The sequence below is a fragment of the Rhineura floridana genome, chromosome 5, assembly GCF_030035675.1.
Source record: "Rhineura floridana isolate rRhiFlo1 chromosome 5, rRhiFlo1.hap2, whole genome shotgun sequence".
In the NCBI taxonomy this organism is placed as follows: domain Eukaryota; kingdom Metazoa; phylum Chordata; class Lepidosauria; order Squamata; family Rhineuridae; genus Rhineura; species Rhineura floridana.
In genome coordinates, this window is record NC_084484.1 from 79006737 (window position 1) to 79029835 (window position 23099).

Here is a 23099-nt window from a genome sequence, read left to right on the forward strand (position 1 = left end):
CTGTTTCAGTTCCATGTCCAGTCCTGAAACCCGATTGGTATGGATCCAAATAATCCGTTTCATCCAAGTGTGTCGACAGCTGATTAGCCACCACTCGCTCAATGACCTTGCCCAAGAATGGTAAATTTGAAATTGGGCAAAAGTTGTTCAGAACTTGGGGATCCAAGGAGGGCTTCTTTAAGATGAGCTTTACAATTGCCTCCTTGAGGGCTAATGGCATTACACCCTCCTCCAGGGATGCATTAACCACCGCCTTAATCCCCTCGCCCAATTTCTCTTTGCAGCTCACAAGGAGCCACAACGGGCAAGGATCATTTAGACATGTGGTAGGCTTCACAGTTGAGAGCACCTTGTCCACATCCTCAGAAGGGAGAGGCCGAAACCGATCCCATTCGACCGGCTTGCAACTGGCCAACTCTGGTTCATTCACTGTATCCACGGCGTACGGGATCAAGTTCCGTAAGTGTTCGATTTTGTCAGCAAAGTGCTTTGCTAATTTGTCACAGGAGGCTTTTGACTGTTCCAAGGGTTCCTGAGCAACTGGACCGACCAGGCTTCGGACCACTTGGAACAACCTCCTGGGACAGCACTCTGCAGACGCAATGGAGGCAGCAAAGAACCTCTTCTTCTCTGCCTTCACTGCCACTTGATAGGCAGCTACTTTTGCTCTAACCTGTGTCTGGACAACTTCGGAACGTGATTTCCGCCACCAGCGTTCTAGTCGTCTCACCTCCTGTCTCAGATTACGCAAAGATGAGGCACTAAATGTTTACATGGGCTGTAGGAATGCTAAACAAATATGGGGAAAGCTTGAAAATGTGTATCACAGAAAATCTAAAAATCATGTGATGTTTCTCTAAGTTGCAGTACACGCTGAAACCATCTGACAGGGAAGATCTCAGTCCACATTTGGAGAGACTTACAAGTCTGCTCTGAGAATTAGGAAGATGTGGAAGATTGTTGGATGATTTACAAAAGGTCATACTCTTAGCCTCTCTAAATCAGTGTCATTATATAATAGCTTGCATACTTCAACAGACAGATCAGAATTTGGATCAGATTATGACATATTTGAAAGATCAGGACTGTAAAGAGAGATAGGAACAAGCTCTGTCTGAAAAGGCAAATTTTACTGTGGGCAGAAACAGCAACCAAAGTCAGGATAGAGAGATGAATCATGCCTGGAAGCCACAGCAGGGCACAGACAAACAAAGGAAGAATTGCTTCAGATGCAAATCTCCTAATCACCTTCAAAGAGAAGGGAAAGAGGATAAAGAGTTGATTTTAAACAGAAGCAAGCTGAAAGAACAACAAATAGCCAAACTAAAGTGAAGCATTCCAGTTACCATGTATCTCATGGAAAGAATGATGATTATAAAACTACATTTTTAATTGACACTGGTTGTACCACACATTTAATAAATGATTAAAATTTGTTTAAGAACTTTAGCCCTCATACACAGCATGTAATTACAGCATCAGGTGATGTTTTCTGTTCTCAAGGAATAGGCACAGTGGAGCTGCTTTGCAAAACGCCAGAGGGTGCCAGATAGCTTAAACTGAAAAATTGCCTGTTTGTTGCAGCATTTAAAGTTAATTTAATAAGTGCCACTAAAATTACTATTATTATTATTTATTACATTTGTATACCACCCCATAGCCGAAGCTCTCTGGATGGTTTACAACAATTAAAAACATTAAAAACAAATATACAAATTTAAAAACACTTAAAAAAAAAATTAAAAACACATGCTAAAATGCCTGGGAGAAGAGGACAGTCTTGGCAGTGGTGGCGCCAGGCGCACCTCATCACAAAAATCATTCCATAATTTGGGAGCCACCACTGAGAACATCCTCTTCCTTGTTGCCACCCTCTGAGCTTCCCTCGGAGTAGGCACCCAGGGGAGGGCCTTTGATGTTGAGTGTAGTGTACGGGTGGGTTCATGTTGGGAGAGACGTTCCATCAGGTATTGTGGTCCCAAGCCATGTAAGGCTTTATGGGTTAAAACCAGCACTTTAAATCAAGCTTGGAAACATACAGGCAGCCAATGCAAGCGGGCCAGAATTGATTTTATATGTTCGAACTGTCTGATCCCTGTTACTAATCACATAAAGTGTGAAACCAAATTTTCCTAAGAAAAGTGAAAGGAAAACTACAAAACCTCTAGAATTATTTTTGTGGACCCATGACAAGGCCATCACAGGGCAAAAATTTATACATGCTTACTTTCATAATGAGAGCCAGTGTGGTGTAGTGGTTAAGGTATTGGACTACGACCTGGGAGACCAGGGTTCGAATCCCCACACAGCCATGAATCATGCTCATTGGGTGACCTTGGGCCAGTCACTGCCTCTCAGCCTCAGAGGAAGGCAATGGTAAACTGCCTCTGAATACAGCTTACCATGAAAATCCTATTCATAGGGTCGCCCATAAGTCTGAATCGACTTGAAGGCAGTCCATTACTTTCATAGGTGATCACTCGAGGTATACTACAATGTACCTACTGAGAGAGAAAAGTCAAATACTTCAAAAAGTGAAGGACTATGTCAGAATTGTATCCAAGAAATTTGGCAGAAAGCAACAGATTTTAAGATCTGACGAGAATTTGTGTCCAGGGCTATGCAAGACTTTCTGTGTGAGGAAGGCATAGACCACCATACTACTGTTTATACTTCAGAACAAAATGGGGTCACAGAACGCATGAACCAGACTTTTGGACAGATGATTTGTTCCTTTTTGGAAGACACACAGTTACCACAGAAGTACTGTGGGGAAACAGCAGTTACTGCCACCTATCTGCAGAACCAACTTCTGGCAGCTGCAACCAACAAAACACCTTTTGAGCTATGGCATGATCGGACACCAACTCTATTTTTCCTTTCCACCTAAAGCCAAGGAAGCTGTCCTGGTCCTGAACCGGTACCTGGCATCAGTGATGGACTGGATGAGGGTGAACAAATTGAAATTAAATCCAGACAAGACAGAGGTGCTTCTGGTTAGTCGAAAGACAAATCAGGGAATAGGGATTCAGCCTGTGCTGGATGGGTTTACACTCCCCCTGAAGACACAGGTTCGCAGTTTGGGTGTGCTCCTGGACTCAGCTTTGAACTTGGAGGCCCAGGTCTCTGCAGTGGCCAGGAGTGCTTTTGCCCAGCTAAGACTGGTGCGCCAGCTGCGCCCATTCCTGGAGACGCCTGATTTGACTACAGTGATGAATGCCTTCGTTACATCCCGTTTAGGTTACTGTAACGCGCTCTACGTGGGCTGCCTTTGAAGACTGTTTGGAAACTTAAACTGGTACAAAGAGCTGCAGCCAGAGTGCTATCTGGGGCTGGTTACAGGGACCATACAACCCCCTTGTTACGACAGCTCCACTGGCTGCCAGTTTGTTTCCAGTCACAATTCAAAGTGCTGGTTTTGACCTATAAAGCTCTATACGGCCCAGGTCCAGGCTATTTGTCAGACCGTATCTTCCCATATGAGCCTGCCTGGGCATTGAGATCCTCAGGAGAGGGCCTTCTCTCAGACCCAACACCTTCGCAAGCGCGATTGGTGGGGACGCGAGATAGGGCCTTCTCAGTGGCTGCCCCCAGGTTCTGGAACTCTCTTCCTAGGGAAGCACGAATGGCCCCTTCCTTGCTATCCTTCTGTCGGCAGGCAAAGACTTTTTTATTCCGACAGGCTTTTGGACTAGAAGATGTTTAAGATAGGGCCTCATAAGGTCTGTTGTATTGTTCTATGGTCCTATTCTTAATGTTTTAAATTGTCTTAGTATCTTAAGTGTATGTTTCATGGTTTTAATGTCACGAATAGTTTAATTCTATTTTAATTGTATATTTTTGTATGTTTTTTTACCTATGTGTAGTTTTTAAATGTAAGCCGCCCTGAGTTCCAGTTTTGGAAAAAGGGCGGGGTAAAAATAAAGATTTATTATATTATTATTATTATTATTATGTCTCACCTTCATGTATTCGGCTGCAAGGCCTTTGTACACATCCCAAAACAAAAGAGGTCAAAATGTGACAACTCTGCCAAGGAAGGCATATTCATTGGATATTCTTCAATGCAGAAGGGATATCGAGTCATAGATCCCAAAACTGGCAAAGTTGGAGTATACAGAGCTGTCCACTTTGATGAAGGAAAGTGTGCACACCAACCAGAAGGGGCGCACACCAAACAGATGACAGTAAAATGGAAGAAGAAACTGAGTTATTCTTCCACAACAGAAGGGATCACAGTAATATACCAGCAAAGGAAGGTGAGGAGCCTGAGCCAGAACAGGCATCAGAGCCAGAAGGGGGAGCTGAAGCGCCAGCACCCAGACGCTCTGAACGCACCAGCAAACGTGTACCACCAGAAAGACTTGCTTACTTCATGACAGATGAAATTCCAGAGCCAGAGACGTGGAAAGAGATTGAAGCCTTACCCAAAGCTGAAGCTAAGAGGTGGAGGCGGGCAGCCAAGGAAGAGCTGGAAGCTCTACACAAGAATAAAACTTGGACACTAACCAAGCTTTCTCAAGAAAGAAAAGCTGTAGGCTGCAAGAGAATATTCAAGAAAAAGTCAGATGCTGAAGGAAACATTGAGAGATACAAGACAAGCCATTGGGAAACTTCTGTATATCAGCACTGTTACCAGGCCAGATGTGGCAGGAGCAGTGGGATACTTGTGCAGAAAAACCAGCTCACCAATCAAGAAGGACTGGGAAGCAATCAAGATAGTGTGAGATATCTGAAGGGCATTGCTACCATGAAACTGAAGTTAGCAGCTACACGAGATCCCAAACTAGTGGGATATGCAATCCAGCTGATTGGTCTGAAAACACTACAGATCGAAAATCCACCAGTGGAAACATCTTCTACTATGGATATTCAGTGATCAGCTGGGTAAGTAAGAAACAAGAGACTGTAGCACTCTCTTCCAGAAGCAGAGTATGTGTCTGAAGCAAGCAGACAGTTGGCATGGCTACTTGAACTGTTCAAAGATTTAGGCATCTCTATACCTGGGCTTGTCATGATGCATGAAGGCAACCAAGGATGCATCAGATTCATGGAGTCAGAAGGGGTGAGTTCATGAACCAAGCACAAAGACGTGAAGCACCATTTCATTAAAGATACCTACCGCAGAGGACTACTCAAGATGGAGTATTGTCCAACAGAAGACATGACTGCAGATGCTCTGATGAAGGTGTTGGGCAAAGTCAGATACTGCAAGCTGCAAGACAAGATGAACCTTGTGGGCTGAACCAAACACTTGTTGAGAAGGGGTGTTGGAAGTGGGACAAGAGCAACTCCTGTTTGGATTCTTTTGTTTGTATTCCAGAAAGAGGTAGAGTTAGGGTCTTCCAGCTGGCTAGGCTTGTCTACCTTTACCTGTGCTGTTCTCTACCCAACTTCCTTCTGTTGTAAACTGATATGCTCAGGGAAGCTTATCTGCCCCTCCTTCCTTTGTCTTCTTCTTTGACTGTCCAAGGAGAGAGGAGACACCTTTGTCTTTCCTCTCTCTCCTGAGCCATGAGGGCAATACCCAAGCCTGGGCATTGCGCCTCCAGCTTAGTTAGTTAGTTAGAACTAGGTATGCCTTTCCTATCTACATTGTATATTTCTATAAATAAAGTAGCTTTTCTTATTTTACTAAGTCTTAAGTCTCAGTGATCTAAATGCAGGGTAAAAGCCTGCTTTGAAGGTAAATACACACACTGGCACATTCAACTCAGATTTATTTATTTATTTATTTATTTAATTACGCTTTTAAACCGCTCTATAGCAACAAGCTCTCAGGGCGGTGTACAGCAAAATAAAACCACATTTAAATCACTCTGCATATGTATTTCCACAACATTGTGGACAGATAAAGAATTGAAAAAATACATGATGGAAGTGATTCTGAGCCTAACAGCAGACTCATGGTCTAGGTTAATGTTTTCATGCTTACAGAGTTGCTGTATGGCTTCTGTGGAATAATCATTTTCCCTATCCCTCATCCCATACGCACATACACAAAGGTGCAATTCTGTTCTTATGAAAAACTGGTCATTCTAAACCAAGCAAACTTTAATTAGCTCCGCTGCACTTACTGGGGCAGCTTCAGACCACAAACTAGTGTCTGTATACTCCTACATGTGCCATAGGTGGCAACAAGACTGCAATTTTTGCCATCCATACACAATCTCTGAAACAGAAAGAGGCAAGGAGTGCAAAGCTTCTTGCATGTTTCTGGCTTAAGAGGTTGACAGCTGTCTGCTTACATAAAGCTAAGCTTTATATCCCAGACATTTTCATGAACAATCTCCTTTGGGTCCACATTACGAATATCAGTAAATGCTGCTTGGCTTGGAGCTGTGAAATTAGCAGGATTGCACCATGTTTAGCTCTCCAGAAACAGACTACAAAGACATGAAAACATTCTCATTGAGCTAATTTAACCATAAAGACAGGGTTGGAAAATTCCATGTTAGGCCCAGCATACAAATCTGTGCTCTTATATGGCTTCTGATAACATTCTGTGCACAAAGAACACACCCAGAAACGTTTGAAACATACTGGAGGATCTGTGGTGTACACAATATATAAAAAGGAACTGACAGTATCATCAGTTTCTAAGCTTGTTCACTGACTACTGCATAGGATCAATCAGTAGTACAAATTGAATTCCAGTTATGCTGTATGATGGGTATGCCTGGTGATGTCCAATCCACGTATGAAAACCATGCACCAAAATGTCTGAAATGAAAATGGTGTGAATTAGCATACAGGAGATTTGACAATGACCTAAATTTTCAGTGTTGTGTTCCTGGCATGAGTTGTATGGTTTATTACTTTGAAGTAATGAGATTCAGGGAAGTTTTTAATTGTGTTTGTTTATTGAATTTGCACAATAAACGATATTAAAAAGTCTCCCCAAATGCTACTCGGCAAAATTGTTCTAAAAACTCCAGAGGCTATCTGAACTGCTACCAGTATCTATCAAATTCACCCTCTGTGAAAAGGGCTGACATTTGTTTTTATAAACAACTACATCTAGCTCCTACATGTGTGTTGATGTGTCCCTGAAGCAGGGGAGGTAGAAAATAAAGTAAGAATTATATTCTCAGGTGATTATAGGTCAGAATGTGCTGCAGAAAGCTGTAAGGAAGGGAAGAGGGGTGCAGATACAATGGGAAAACATTAAAGAGGGCACCTAGCTCTGAGAATTGAAAGATCATTAAGAAAATAACCAGAAATACAAACAAAAATACAGATGAGAAAACTATCTATGCAGCACAGCAGTGATAAAAGAGTAAAAGTTGGGAATGCAGATAGAACAACACATATATTTTGCAGTAAATGAGTCGTGAATGACTCATGTCCGTGTGGAGTGACATTAAAACATTTATGTGGTCCTCAAAGCAACAAATATATGATATATTAATCTGAATAAATGTGATGCCTGTCTGATGTAGAATATTCGGTTTTTAGAGCTCAGCAAAGTGGCCTAGGTGTTGGAAGACCAGTCTTTTTCAGCAGCACAGCATGCCTACTCTTTTGCTCACTTGCATTTTTAATAGCAGAGCTGCAATCTGCAGTCAGCTCTGTATAAATCACCCCTTGATCTGAATGTGTTCCTAGGTTTGTTGTTTGTTTGTATGTTACAGTGAATGCTAATGTGGGAAAAGCAGAATGCAACAAGTGAAGCAAGTTGTTGAATATTGAAAGATTTTAGTGAGGCGGTAAATCCTCTGACATCTATCTATTACTCTGGCATCCTACTATATTATTTTCAATCCCAGAGGGGTTTTACATACCAAAGTAATTTTTTAGCATTGATTTTTACCTGATAAAACATAATGTCATGGCTTGATAAATACACTGTTACAGCTTCATTACCTATAGCAACTTGCTCCTCAGCAAGTCACCTGATCCTTTTGCTATGGATTTGCCATTGAAATTAAGACAGCTCAGGGTATTCAGATGTCACACATGCCAGTAGCGTGCATGAATGTATGTTGTTCCTTAGTGTTAGAATGAAGAGGGATACAGAGCAAGATGCAAAGATTAAGCATAAAATGTTCAAACCTTTTAAATGAATAGATATTTCTTATGAATTATACTTATATTGGATGTAATGATTCATATGCAGTCAACACTTGGATTAAAACATGTACTTCAATATGGAGACAAATGTATCAATCCAGCATGGCCCCTATACCTCAGCTAATCCCTGCTCTTCCATCCTAGGTTAATAATTGGATTGCCTTATTTTCTCCATATTCATTTTAATCAGCTTACAGATCAAATAATTATACAATTAATTAAGGCTGTGATTACAGCTTACCTGTCCCTGTCTTCATGACTTCATTTAGCTAAAACAACAACAAACAACTTTGTACTTTTTTGAAGTAACATTTAACTAAAGTTTAGAACCTATTTAGCTCTACATTCGCTTACCTGTGTTGGGGTAACCGGGCACTTCAGTTGTTGGAGTGGTGCTGCTTTAGTCCTAAATCAAAGTACATGTTAGAGTGCTAGCGATGTGAGCAAATTCCCACGTGTGCTCAAGAGATAAATGTTGGTTACACAGTGCCCCCTTTTTCTACACACTGCTGCTCTGCTCTGCTCTGCTCTGCAAAGTGCCCTTTCCCCATGGTTTTGCTTCATCAGGCTGAGTATCACTGAAGTCAATGAGAGGGAAATCCCTACACCACGACGGGGCTGGTGTAACTTTCTGCTGTTGTTGGGTTGAAACCAATGATTTAAGGACAACTGGATATAGGAACATGCTCCTTCCCTATTATATCTCCATCCCACCCACATCTCTGCCAGAAGACTGTTCTGCCCATGTACTGGGGAAGTTCCAGAAGTATGTAAATCTAGAATCATTTTTTAAGTTCTGCTGACATTGCTGGGCTTTTGTCAGATCTGATAGGCCCTCAGCTGACAGAACGTCAAGTATAGGAGTGCACCCTAATTGACTAAATAGTGCAATGCTACTAAAAAGATTGTCCAGATGATGGACTTTCCTAGTATGATTTTCCATCCTAGCAACTGAATGCATAAGTTCATTATTTATTCATTAGTAATAAGAGATGGAAAGATCTGCCAATTTTGGTTCTCTTAGTTTCTCATTTTTCCATTCTTAAATTTAGTTCTCCACATTTCTGCAGCAATTGGCAATGTTTTGAAAAAAAGAATCCTCATGAGAAGCCTCCTGCATTTTAGTGTGAATTTCTCCTAATAAACACATTTTTGTAGGCAGTTGTGACTAATGTGCACATTTTGGCAAGCTATTTTTCTTCATATAGTGTATTTTTGCATGTTATTTTATTCATATATTCATTTTGTGCACACTTTCCCTTACTATATGCATTTTTGTAAACTATGGTTGGTTGGAGAACTGCATCACAAAATTTGAGTAAGTGTGAATTTCAAATGACAGCAATTGTTTTGCTTCTCATATTGTTTTGGAAACTGCAAATCTGATAGATTCAGCTTGAAATGCAAACTGAATCAAAATTCTCACCTATCCCTATTTATAGCCCACTCTTCACTCAAAGGCCCCAGGGCACGGCACAGAAGCAATACTGCAATGAATACAATATAAAATGAGAACTAAACAAGTAATACATTAAATCATCATGATCAATAAAATCAAATGGCAGCAAGAACAAAAAAAGGGAATAGGATGCACTTCAACCTCATCAAAAGCCTGGACAAAGAGGTGCATCTTCACTTGTCAAAAAAAGGACAGTAAGGTTGTAGATGACATATCTCAGAGGGGAGGCTATTCCATACATATATTGTAATTTGCTCAAAGAGCTACGTAGATGACCCCTAGAGCTCACAAGGGGCAGGTATGCTGAAACAATGGGGAAAGGGCACTATGCAAAAGGGTGCTTTTCATGCTTCACATCAGACTATACTATGCATATGGAAAACCTTCCCCCACCACCGTGCTGGATCAGGAAGAAATAATGTTATTATTATAAGCCTCAGCCACCATGCTATATAATAACAACAACAATAATAATAGCATTTATATACTGCCCCATAGCAAAAGCTCTCTGGGCAGTTTACAACGATTAAAAACATTAAATTGAAAACAAATATACAAATTTTAAAAACACATTTTAAAAAAATAAAAATAAAAATAAATGCTAAAATGCATGCATTCTGTCAGCTGAGGGCCTATAGTCACTTTGAAAAAGAAACCAGAGAAAGGAAATAAGTTTTATTTATTTATTGCAGTCTCAGATTAATTAGTGTGAAGCTCTTGATGGTTTTGGAGGAACAAGAGCTTGCTCACAGAGGTAATGTTCCTAAGGTTTCCTGGTGTTCATTAACTTTGTTTGGAGCACAGTGATGAATTTGAGTGGGAGCATGTCATATGGTACCAATATTAGAATAGTCAACACACGTTCAATAGCATATGACTCACCCCATCATTGAAACAACTTAGAATGAAGTTATCTGCAGTAGTAGGCAGAAGCTTAACCATCCTATTTAGAGTGTCAACTGTCTCCCATTAAAAAGAAAACAGCAGCAGCAGCAGCAAATTTTCATTTCCATCTGGTTCACCTTTTTTTCTAAAGAAGATATTCTTTTCTTTAAAAATCCTCAGATAATGGTAGTAAAACGCTTTGCTCATTTAGAATGTGTTTGATATATGATGATGATGATCTTTTGACACATATTATGCATATATAAACAAAATATCAAGTAATGATTTGGTGCTTTTTTATTTGGATTAGTAGCTAGTTTGAGAAGTGAAAAAGAATAATAGTGGAATGTATTATTGTAGCCGACACTGTGAAAGAGCATTAGTCCAAGGTTTGCATAATTTCACATTTCATACCAAATATCAGTAAGCAAAATTTATGGTGTTTCAAATTGCATTGTATACTTGTAAGAGAATACTATTTTGAGAGTGGCTGCCTATAGTGACATTTGTAATGTATTCTTCTTGTCTTAATGTTTTCATTTCTATGTTGCTACGTTGTTTTTGTCATAGATAAGTTATGCTTTTGATAGATTAAGGGCTCTTCCAGACTCATGTTTTCTTGCAGATGTATTCTGCAAAATAATAGTGCATTGGTGATGGATTTATTCTTCTTTAGCTTGTTCTGCGATGCTGTCCCTACCACATTATTGATGTCTAGAGGTGATATAGCACAACAAAAGTGGGACAAAAATTAACCAGAACATTTTTGGTATGAAAAGTTACAGGATATCAGCTGGAAGTTATGGGCAGAGGCCCCATAAGTGCATCCCTATATATGTCTTCTTAAATGTAAATTCCATTGAGTTCAATTGAACTTATTCCCAGGTATGTCTGTGTGTTTCCTGAGTGTATAAAACAGGGGTTACCAACCTATTTGGACCAGTGTGTGCATTTCAAATTTTGAGGGAGTACAATGGGTGCCAGTCATAAGACAGCTGCCATGGAAGGGTGGCAAACAAAAAATGGCTGCCATGGAGGGCATGGCATAACACAAAATTAGGGAGAGTACAGTCATTGCTGCTTCTCTCCTCCGCCATTCTGCAGACAGCTATATGCTTACCAAGCAAAGTCAGTTATATCCTGCTGATCCTGATTATGGCGATCACACAATATTTATCCCACAGACACAAATACAGGATGCTGTTGCTGTTTAATATCAACAGGGACCACTCCTCAGTACCAGAAAAAATATACAAGGTGGCCACACCACACTCACTCTTTCTTTAGTGCAGAAAAAGCTCACTAAAGGGAAGGGGGAAACAGCAGCTCTTTAGGACCCCAGGTATTCATTTGCCTGGTGTCCAAAAAACATACTTATCAGTCACAGTTCTGACTTCACTCATTGGCTAAAAATAATGAAAGGCAGGAGTAGCCAGGCTGGCTCACTTCACAGAAATAGCTTAGAAGCATACCTGCATTTTGCTTCATAACTTTCTTTCTAGGAGGGCTATCAATTTACTTTAAAAAAAATAGAGTTTGGATGCCCTGTCCGGGGATGCCAATGAAGGCCTTTGATGATGCCATGGCATTCACAGGCACTCTATTGGTGACCCCTGTTCTAAAATGAGGGCTCTACCCATGTAGCATATTTGGCAAACTGTATATAGAAGATCTGTCCCCCCTGGACACCCTAAAAAGCATTAGCTTCACTTAGGATCTTGGCTCAGTGTCTTTTGGGGCCACTCCAAGAAAGGGAGTGCAACTTTAAGCCCTCTTTCTTTCTTGTATGTCAGCAGCAGGGCTCATGTAAAGTGCCTTATGATGGTGAGTGATTCACTTGCAGTGCACCTTGTGAAGTAAGAGAAATCATGAGAGGCAGTGAATATTTCAGCTGCTGAAGTAGTGAACAGTGAAATGTTGGAAGATACAGCATTGTAACTGTAGCAATAGGAACAATGAATTTCTGAAGACAAATAGCCCCCTCTAGGGGGGCTAGGTTTTAATCTTCCTCTTTCAGAAGGACATCTATATTGCAGGTCAAGACATCACTCAGCAGAAGTTCATTTGATGTCTTGGTGACTGTTCAGGTGCAATTAAATGATTTTGATTAGGTCACAAAGTTGCTGCAGAAGTGGTTCAAGATGCCTCAGGAGTCACTGGCTGGACCAAAACTTAGGGCAAATATGGAAGTTTCATGCCACAGTTCGTTCGTTCGTTCGTTCGTTCGTTCTTTCTTTCTTTCTTTCCCACCCTTAAGTTAATTCAAATTCAAAGTTAATACATTTTCAATGCTAACGAGGAACAGAATGGACTAGAACAATATAAAGAACCAGCCCCAAGGAATGGTGATGTGTATTAGGGATTTGTGACTTACAGATGTTATTATTATATTTAGAGATTCTGTGAAAATAGTGTTTGGTTTTTAGCTTTTCCCTGAGTAGGCTCACTGCCTCTTAGCAAAAGAGAAGATGGTGTATAGTATCTCTAGGGCAGAGGCAGACTAATTCTTGGACTGCATGATCCATCATCCCTGACTAGGGATGAAAGCATCTGTCAATTTCCGGTCTTGGTTTTCTAATTTTTCCAATCTTACTCAGTTCTCCACATTGCAGCAATATGCATTATATAAAAAAAGATCCTCACAAAATTCTTCAGCATTTTAGTGTTACTTTAGTGTTAGTTCGAGGACGTGGACAAGGTGCTTGGACAGGTACGTGCAACCACTTTGGTACTAGATCCTTGCCCCTCTTGGCTAATAAAAACTGGCAAGGAGGGAACAGTTGGCTGGGCCAGGGAAGTGATAAATGCCTCCTTGCAAGAGGGAGTGGTCCCTGGCTGTCTGAAGGAGGCAGCAGTGAGACCACTCCTGAAAAAGCCTTCCCTGGACCCAGAGGATTTCAGCAGCTACAGACCAGTGGCAAATGTTCTAAATCTCGGCAAGATCTTGGAACGAGTGGTTGCTGACCAGCTCCAGGTGCTATTGGATGAAACCGATTATCTAGATCCATTTCAATCGGGTTTCAGGCCCGGTTTTGGCACTGAGACGGCCTTGGTCGCCCTGTTTGATGATCTATGTCGGGAGAGAGACAGAGGGAGTGTAACTCTGTTGATTCTCCTTGATCTCTCAGCGGCTTTTGATACCATCGACCATGGTATCCTTCTGGAGAGGCTTGCGGAGTTGGGAGTTGGAGGCACTGCGTGGCAGTGGTTCCGCTCCTACTTGGCAGGCCGTCTCCAGAAGATAGTGCTTGGGGAACATTGCTCGACACCGTGGGTACTCCAATGTGGGGTCCCGCAGGGTTCGGTTTTGTCTCCCATGCTTTTTAACATCTATATGAAGCCGTTGGGTGCGGTCATCAGGAGTTTTGGAGTGCGTTGTCACCAGTACGCTGATGACACGCAGCTCTACTTCTCCTTTTCATCTTCCTCAGGTGAGGCGGTCAATGTGCTGAACCGTTGCCTGGACACGACAATGGACTGGATGAGAACTAACAAACTGAGACTCAATCCTGATAAGACTGAGATGCTGTTGGTGGATGGTTTTTCCAATCAGATGGTGGATACATATCCTGTCCTGGATGGGGTTACACTCTCCCTAAAGGAACAGGTTCGTAGTCTGGGAGTCGTTCTAGACTCTTCCCTCTCACTTGAGGCTCATGTAGCCTCGGTGGCACGGAATGCGTTCTACCAACTTCGATTGGTAGCCCAGCTACGTCCCTACCTGAGTAAGGAGGATGTTACATCAGTAGTACATGCTCTGGTAACCTCACGTTTGGATTACTGTAATGTGCTCTACGTAGGGCTACCTCTGAAGACGGTTCGGAAGCTACAGCTGGTGCAAAATGCGGCGGCCAGACTGCTAACAAGAACGAAGCGGTCTGACCATATAACACCTGTTTTGGCCTGCTTGCACTGGCTTCCAATACGCTTCCGGGCCAAATTCAAAGTGTTGGTATTAACCTATAAAGCCTTATACGGCGCGGGACCTCGATATCTGTCGGAACGCCTCTCCCGCTATGAACCGGCTCGTACACTACGGTCTGCTATGAAGGCCCTCCTCCGGGTCCCGACTCATAGGGAGGCCCGGAGGGCAGTGACAAGATCAAGGGCCTTCTCAGTGGTGGCCCCCGAACTATGGAATAGTCTCCCCGAGGAGGTTCGCCTGGCGCCGACACTATCATCCTTTCGGCGCCAGGTTAAAACCTTTCTCTATTCCGAGGCATTTTAATTTTTTGTTAATGATTGTAATGTTTGTAATTTGATTTTAGCCTTTGCTGTTTTTAGATTGTGAAATTTGATTTTAGACTGATGTTTTTGTATTATATTGTATTTTATTGTATCTATGTTCACCGCCCAGAGAGCTATTGCTAGTCGGGCGGTATATAAGTTTTAAAAATAAATAAAATAAATAAATACTTTCTCCTAATAAACACATTTTTGTATGCAATTTTGACTAATGTACACATTTTTGCAAGCAATCTCTCCTAATATATAAGAGCATGTTATGTTCTTTTCACGAATATATTCATTTGAATGCACATTTTCTCCTAATATGCACATTTTCCCCAATATATGCATTTTTAAAAAACATTGGTTGGAGAACTACATTGCAAAAATCAGATGTGTGAGTTTCAGCTGATGGCTATGTTTAGAAAGTGCAACAATTGGCTAATGCTGGCTAGGGCTCTTGGGAATGGGAGTCCAACAACATCTGGAGGACCACCAATGGAAAGTATGAAGGCAGTCCGATATTAAATAAAAATACCCTTAAAATATGAATACAGAAAACTTGAAACTATAAAAACAAAAATGGAAACCCATAAGAAAAAAAGAGCACAATAATGTGAAAGTGAATGGAGAGGAAGATAATGATAAAATACCTATTTTTTTATCCCAGGTATTTTATGTTTGTATCTGGAAATATGATGTGTGGTTTCATAGCTTTTGATACTGTCGACCACGGTATCTTGTTAAACTGCCTAGAGGGATTAGGGATGGGGGGCACTGTTCTATGGTGGTTCCATTCCTATCTCTCAGGCAGGTACCAACGGGTAGCATTGGGGGAGGAGGTTTCAGACCCTTGGCCTCTCACTTGTGGAGTGCCACAGGGTTCTATCCTCTCCCCCATGCTATTTAACATCTATGTGAAGCCGCTGGGAGCCATCATCAGGAGTTTGGGCTGCAGTGTCACCAATATGTGGATGACACTCAGCTCTATCTCTCATTTAAGTCCTCACCAGAGGTGGCTGTGGAGACCATGTCCAAGTGCCTGGAGTCCGTTAGTGGATGGATGGGCGAGAACAGGCTGAAGCTAAATCCTGATAAGACCGAGGTGTTACTCATGGGTGATAAGAGAAGGTTGGGAGACATTGACTTGGTGTTTAACTGGGTAAGATTGCCCCTGAAGGATCAGGTCCGCAGCCTCGGGGTCATTCTTGACTCCCAGCTGTCCATGGAAGCTCAAGTTTTGGCAGTGAGCCGGGCAGCTTGGTATCAATTACATCTGATACAGAGGCTGCGACCCTACCTTCCTGTACAGCTTCTCCCGCGAGTGATACATGCCCTGGTCTCCTCTCACTTAGACTATTGTAATGCGCTCTATGTGGGGTTACCCTTGAAGACGGTCCGGAAACTCCAGCTGGTGCAGAATGCGGCAGCACGCTTGATTATGCATAGCCGTCGCCGGGAACACATCACTCCGGTGTTGATAGATCTTCACTGGCTACCAGTGGTTTACCGGGCCCAATTCAAGGTGTTGGTATTGACCTTTAAAACCCTATATGGTTTCGCCCCGGTTTATCTAAAGGACCGCCTCCAGTATCACCAATTGAGCTGCCTTACAAGATCAGCCACGCAGGATCTCCTCTCGGTCCCACCGGCCAAAACAGCTCGGCTGGTGCGGACCAGAGAGAGGGCGTTGTCAGTAGTGGCTCCCACCCTCTGGAATTCCCTCCCCTACAATCTTCGACATGCCTCCTCCCTGATGAGTTTTCGACGAGCATTAAAGACCTGGCTCTTCAGGCAGGCCTACAGGAACTTTGAGCTAGATTAGTTTGTAATGTTTTAACTGATGTTTTGATGTTAGTTTTAATTGATGAATATGGTTGTATTTATTGTATTGTACATTGTACTTGTTGCTGCTGTAAGTCACCTAGAGTGTCCAAAAATTGGACAGATAGGCGACTAACAAATTAAAGTTTATTATTATTATTATATAAATTTAGGATATGGGAGTGAATAAGGTTGATTTGATTCACCTGCTGTTCTGTTTAATTGCCTATGATCAGGAGCCTGGATTACTAGTAGTGGTTTAGTAACCAGTATGGGAAGTGGGATGCAAGGCAGCCCAAACAAGTGCCAGTAAACTCTTTAAGACTGAAAATGTCACGGAGAGCAGAAAAGCAGTTGAGCAATATCCTTCAGTATATAAAATCAAACTTAGTCACAGACCTGTGACTAAGGTTAAAACGGTGACTATTAAATTCAGGAAACATCCAAAGAAATAAAACAGGATTTCATACAAATTATTGTCGTTGGAGTAAATATTGCATTTGCTATAATTTACATACGCACACATTAGTAAATCAACTCATTAAATTTTGTTTCCAAGCAGATCAGAGAGGCAGGACCAATCAGTGTACAGAAAATTGTAATCCATATTAAAAGGTAAAGGTGTCCCCGCACTTATAGTGCGAGTCATGTCTGACTCTTAGAGTGACGTCTTGCGACATTTACTAGGCAGACCGTATATATGGGGTGGGATTGCCAGTTCCTTCCCCGGCCTTTCTTTACCCCCCAGCATATGCCGGGTACTCATTTTACCGACCACGGATGGATGGAAGGCTGAGTGAACCTCGACCTCGACCCATTTTACCAGAGATTTGACTTCCTCCTTCCTTTGGAATCGAACTCCGGCCATGAGCAGAGCTTCGGCTGCGTTACTGCCACTTACCACTCTGCACCATGGAGGGTCTATTGATCCACATTGGAGGAATCTAAAGTTATTTAGAGCGCTCTTATTTTTATAAGGGATTTGCCCCCACCCAAGCCTCAGGAACGAGTCCATTCTACTCAATGTTTATTTGCTAAACAAAAGCCAAATGTTTTGAGTAGATTTCTTACTACAGAAACGACACCTTCACATATGGCTTCCATATATTGATGAAAACCCTAAGCAGCCAATACTGTGAGTTTCTCTGCTTTGGACTATGTGAAAATACATTTGGTCAGATGGCAGTCTGCTTCACTGAACTTTAATCCAGAATTTTAAAATCTGGATGTGAAAATGAATATGCTGCCACAAGAAAGTCAGAGGAAGTGTTGTACTCTTCCTCCAAGTAAAAACAAGGGATATTGCAGCACCTTCAGACTAACAAATATGTTATAGCATAAGGCTTTGTGGATTTGAGTCCCCTTCATCAAATGCATATGATGAAATGTAGAGTAGTCCAAAAAAGCTTATGTTATAATAAGGTGCTTCAAGACTTGCTTTTTGCCACAAAACAGACTTAATACAGCTGCAAAGAGAACTATTACAATAGTTATTGTAAGGAAATAGAAGAGGACAACAAAAGGGTAGAACAATAGCCCTATTCCAAAAGATTAGAGAAATGAAAGGGAAATTTAAACCAAGGGTAGGGCTGTTGAATAATCAACAGGGGAACACACTGACTGACTGAGATAAAATAAAAGGAAGATGGAAGCAATACACTGAAGAACTCTATAAAAAAGATGCCAGGATGACAGATTCATTCAGAGAGGAACCGTACGATGAAGAACCAGAAATGTTAGAATGTGAGTTGAAAGCTACTCTTAAAATACTTGGAAGAAACAAATCACCAAGAACAGATGGCATACCAATAGAGTTGCTACAAGCTACTGAGACTGAATCTGTCCAAAGTATGACAAAAATTTGTCAAGAAATATGGAAAACTAAACAATGGCCCACAGACTGGAATTGAGCTTGTCAAGGATTATTAATACCTCGGCACAGTCATTAACCAAAATGGAGACAATCGTCAATAAATCAGAAGAAGGCTAGGACTGGGGAGGGCAGCTATGACAGAACTAGAAAAGGTCCTCAAATGCAAAGATGTATCACTGCACACTAAGGTCAGGATCATTCAGACCATGGTATTCCCAATCTCTCTATATGAATGTGAAAGTTGGACAGTGGAAAAAGTGGACAAGAGAAATATCAACTCATTTGAAATGTGGTATTGGAGGAGAGCTTTGTGCATACCATGGACTGCAAAAAAAGACAAATAATTGGGTGTTAGAACAAATTAAACCAGAAATATCACTAGAAGCTAAAATGATGAAACTGAAGTTGTCATACTTTGGACACATCATGAGAAGACATGATTCACTAGAAAATACAATAATGCTGGGAAAAACAGCAGGGAGTAGAAAAAGAGGAAGACCAAACAAGAGATGGATTGATTCCATAAAGGAAGCCACAGACCTGAACTTACAAGATCTGAACAGGGTGGTTCATGACAGATGCTCTTGGAGGTCACTGATTCATAGGGTCGCCGTAAGTTGTAATCGACTTGAAGGTACATAACAAGGAGGGCACAGATCTACCCTACAATCCCCAATGTGTACAAATCCTCATATGTACCTAAAACGGCTTCTTAAGTCATGAATCACAAGTTTAGCTTCCTAGCCAACAAGGGAAGTGCATCTTTCAATTAATAATTGGTTTCAAGTAATAGTAAATTGCCTGTTGATGGAGTAATTATTAACTTTCCGTTAGTCTGGACACAAGCTGAAAAAAAGTGTAGTGACAACTCATATTAAAGTTTTAACCATATTCTCTACAAACTTTGTATTGACACACCTTAGCACTGGTGTGATCCATGTATATATGTATACACATGCAGGAAAGACGCACACACACACTCACACGCGCACACACTCACACTTCTGTTCTCATTAGATTCATTGGATTTTTTCTATTCATTTTCCTGAAAGATTTTAGGCTTCTTCTTTTTTAATGAAAGCAACAATAACAGGGACAGATTATAACTGTGCAATAACCTTAAAGTCATGTTTATTTTGTGCCAGAGCCAAGAATACTGTTTATTGATCTACTTCTCTTTACTGATCCAAATTTAGCTTAACTTTTAACTCAATTTATTGGCAAGTATTCACAAAGCACAGCCAATAGCTTTATACAGACCACCACACACAGAGACACAGACACACACAGAGACACACATACAGAGACAGACATATACGCTCAGAGAGAGAGAGAGAGAGAGAGTTTTGGATTATCTCTATATTGCACAGAGCAGTGATTTGTCTTAGGAAACCTACCCACATCATAATTCATGGCTGTTTTTTTAATTTCCTGTGGAACTATTGTTTTAAGCCCCCTAGCTCTCTGACAGTAAGAACCAGAAAGCCTAAAACTACTCTTAGAGCAAATTAATGGTGTAGAGTATTGGCCCTCCAGGCTTGCCATACCAGGAACTGCTGAGTCAGTTCCAGGCTGTGGTAGTTTTAGTTCCAGGTCTGCCTTACAAGTAGCACCATGCTGTGGGCCTTGTTCCCTGTATATGATTAGTTATAGTAAATTTCTTGTTGTTGTTGAGATCATCTGTGTGGCCTCTTCCTTCATGATACATTTCACTGGCGATGAGGATGGGATCTACTGAGCCACACAGAGTGTTTTCTTCATGCATGAGAGGGAGAGAACATTTCTCCTTAGACTAGATTAGGACATCAGCTTGGGCCTTGTGGAAACCACTGCAAAGCACTTCAGGTCAGTGTGTATCTTGTGGAATATGGCCACCCAAGGGCATCTGGAAGAATTTACCACTGCATGTCCCAGCAAGTGGGAAAGTTATGCAGCCAGGCTGGAGTTTTACTTGGCAGCAAATAGCATTACAGAGTCAGAGAAGAAGCGTGCTGTGTTACTCAGTGTCTGTGGGGTAGACACTTTTGACTTAGCCCAGGCCCTCGTAGCACCAGCAAAACTTCCTAATACATCTTATGAGGATATCCTGAATGCTTTACAAGGACATTTCTCTCCAAAACTGTCTGAAATAGCACAACATAATTCCTTCTACAAACGAAATCAGGGCCCAACAGAGAGTGTGTCACTGTATTTTGCTGAACTTATACGCATGGCAAAAACTGCAATTTCCCAAACCTTGAGGAGATGCTGTGTGATCGCCTGGTCTGTGGGTTGCACGATGAGGGCCTGCAAAAGCATCTGTTTGCAAAAGGACAGCTCACGTTCAAGACTGCATTAGAGGAAGCTCTGGCTACAGAACCAGCAGCAGCAAGAGCCCAAGAAGTGCACTTGGCAAGAAACTCACCCTGTTCAGAAACCCAGCTGGCTAAAGATTCCAATTAACAACTTCTATAGATCCACAGGCTGCAATGCAAATGCTCATCAACCAGAGTAGATGCTGCAGGACCTCCAAGATCCAGACAAGTTTCTCCAGTGAAATGTAAGAGCTGTGGTGGATCCTATGAATGACGTGCCTGCCATTTCAGAGGTGTATAGTGTTGTTATTGTCAAAAAGTTGGGCATATTGAGCGAGTAAGCCAAGCCAAAGCGGAAGCAGCCACCCCCAGCAATGCGGTGGAAGGGAAAACACCATCAAGGACACAAAGCAGTACCACACACACTGTACAGAAGTTTTCCACATATGGCAACGCAGAGGAGGTGATTAACCACATCAAGCCAGAGTTGCAGTACTCCACCAATGTGAGGAAGGTGAAGGTGACAGTCACCATCGAGGGCACTCCATGCACCATGGAAGTTGATTTCGGCTCAGGTTATACTATCATCTCATCAGAAACCTACCATCAAATACTTCCTTGTGGGGGCCCACAAATGGTCCCTTTCCACTCCAAGCTTACTGATTACCAGGAAAATCAGGTTCCATTAAAGGGTGTCTGTGAAGTTGAGGTGCATTACCAAACTTTCCATGGAACTTTACAGTTATTGGTTGCTCAAGGTCATCGCACCAGTCTCCTTGGCTTAGACTAGTTTGAGCCATTGGGCATTGCTCTCACAGGGCTCCACCAGATTGGTGAATCATTATGGGATAACATCCTAAATAATTTCAAAGCTGTTTTTGATAAAGGTCTTGGTAAATATAAGGGACCTCCTCTTTCGTTGTTCTTGGATCCTACTGTGGCCCCCATCCATATGAAACCCCATCGTGTTCCTTTCGCACTGCAAGCAAAGATTGATGCTGAACTTGATCACCTCATAGAGCAAGGCATCTTGGAGACAGTGACACGCCCTACATGGGAGACACCCATTGCCACTCCATTGAAGGCCAATGGCGACATCCACATTGGTGGTGACTACAAGTGCACTATCAATAAATCCCTGCATCAGAATCCATATCCAATCCTAGTGGTGAGTCATCTTTTGGCATCACGTTCACAAGGAAACGTTTTTGCGAAGTTTGACCTGGCACAGACCTATCAGCAACTGTCTGTGGATGATGCTACTGCCGATGCTCAGACTATCACCACTCATCATGGAGCATTCAGAGTAAAACGCCTCCAGTTTGGTGTTTCAGTGGCCCCTGGATTTTTTCATAGTTTAATGGAGAACATTCTCAAAGGAGTACCAGGTGCAATACCTTATTTTGATGATGTCTTGGTTGTCGGCAACTCCATTGCTGAACTTGTCTCATGGGTGCAGGATGTACTGCACTGTTTTGCTGTTGCAGGTCTCTGGGTCAAGCATGAGAAATGTGCATTTGGTGTTTCCCAAATTGAATTCCTTGGCTACAGTATTGATGCCTCTGGCATTCGGTCTACCCCAGAAAAATGTAAAACAGTTCATGAAACTCCAGTGCCCTATAATAAACTGGAACTCCAAGCCTTCTTGGGACTCTTGAATTTCTATCATGCCTTCTTGAAACGTAAGGATACAGTGGCAGAACCATTGCATCGCCTTCTTGACAAGCATGCTGCATGTGTGGCTAGACTGTAGCCTACTGTACAAAGATAATAGTCACATCTCTTGCCCCAACTACCAATGGCATGTAGCCCCTGGAAAGTTGTCCTCTAGGGAATGTGGATCTTGGGCTGAAAAGGGTTCCCCAACCACTGAAAGCAGGAAGGGAAGTTGAGTAATTTTTATTTGGGGAAATTATTAAAGGAGTTGGTGAAATATTAGGGGTGACTGAATCTGTCCATTTTGGTTTCTCTCAGTTTGTCATTTTTCCTGTCTTAAATTCAGTTCCCTGTATTTCCACAGTAATTTGAGACTTCTTTTTTAAAATCCTTATTAAAATTCATCATTTTACTGCAAATTTCTCCTCACACACACATTTCATGTGCAGTTTTCATCAAAGTTCACACTCTCCAAGCAATTTCCCCTAATATAAAGCAGTTTTGTGTGCTATTTTCAGTAAAGTATGTTTTTATTCCCATTTCCCTTTAATTATATACACTTTTGTACATACAATTTGGTTTGAGAACTGCATCACAAAATTTGGAGAAGTGTGAATTTTGACGAACAGCTATGTTTCAGTTTGTGTATTGGTTTGGAAAATGTGAATTAGGTAGTTTCTCATTGCAATGCAAAGAAAATTGAATTTCTCTCTGTCCTTACAGAAGAACCAGTGAATTTAGGCCCCTTCCACATGAGAATCTTTTAATGCTGCTGAGGCATTGCAGCAGTCAAAGCAATCTCAAGAAA

General features: G+C 41.7%; 1 long non-coding RNA gene across 1 annotated transcript; it reads right to left on the reverse strand.

Moving 5' to 3' along the window:
- Window positions 1-5849: 5849 nt before the first annotated feature.
- LOC133385851 (uncharacterized) lies at window positions 5850-18999 on the reverse strand. The gene is made up of 3 exons (XR_009762976.1): window positions 18892-18999; window positions 8428-8479; window positions 5850-6723 (listed from the first exon to the last, which is right to left on the reverse strand). It is a non-coding gene; the product is annotated as an uncharacterized LOC133385851 (long non-coding RNA).
- Window positions 19000-23099: the final 4100 nt, after the last annotated feature.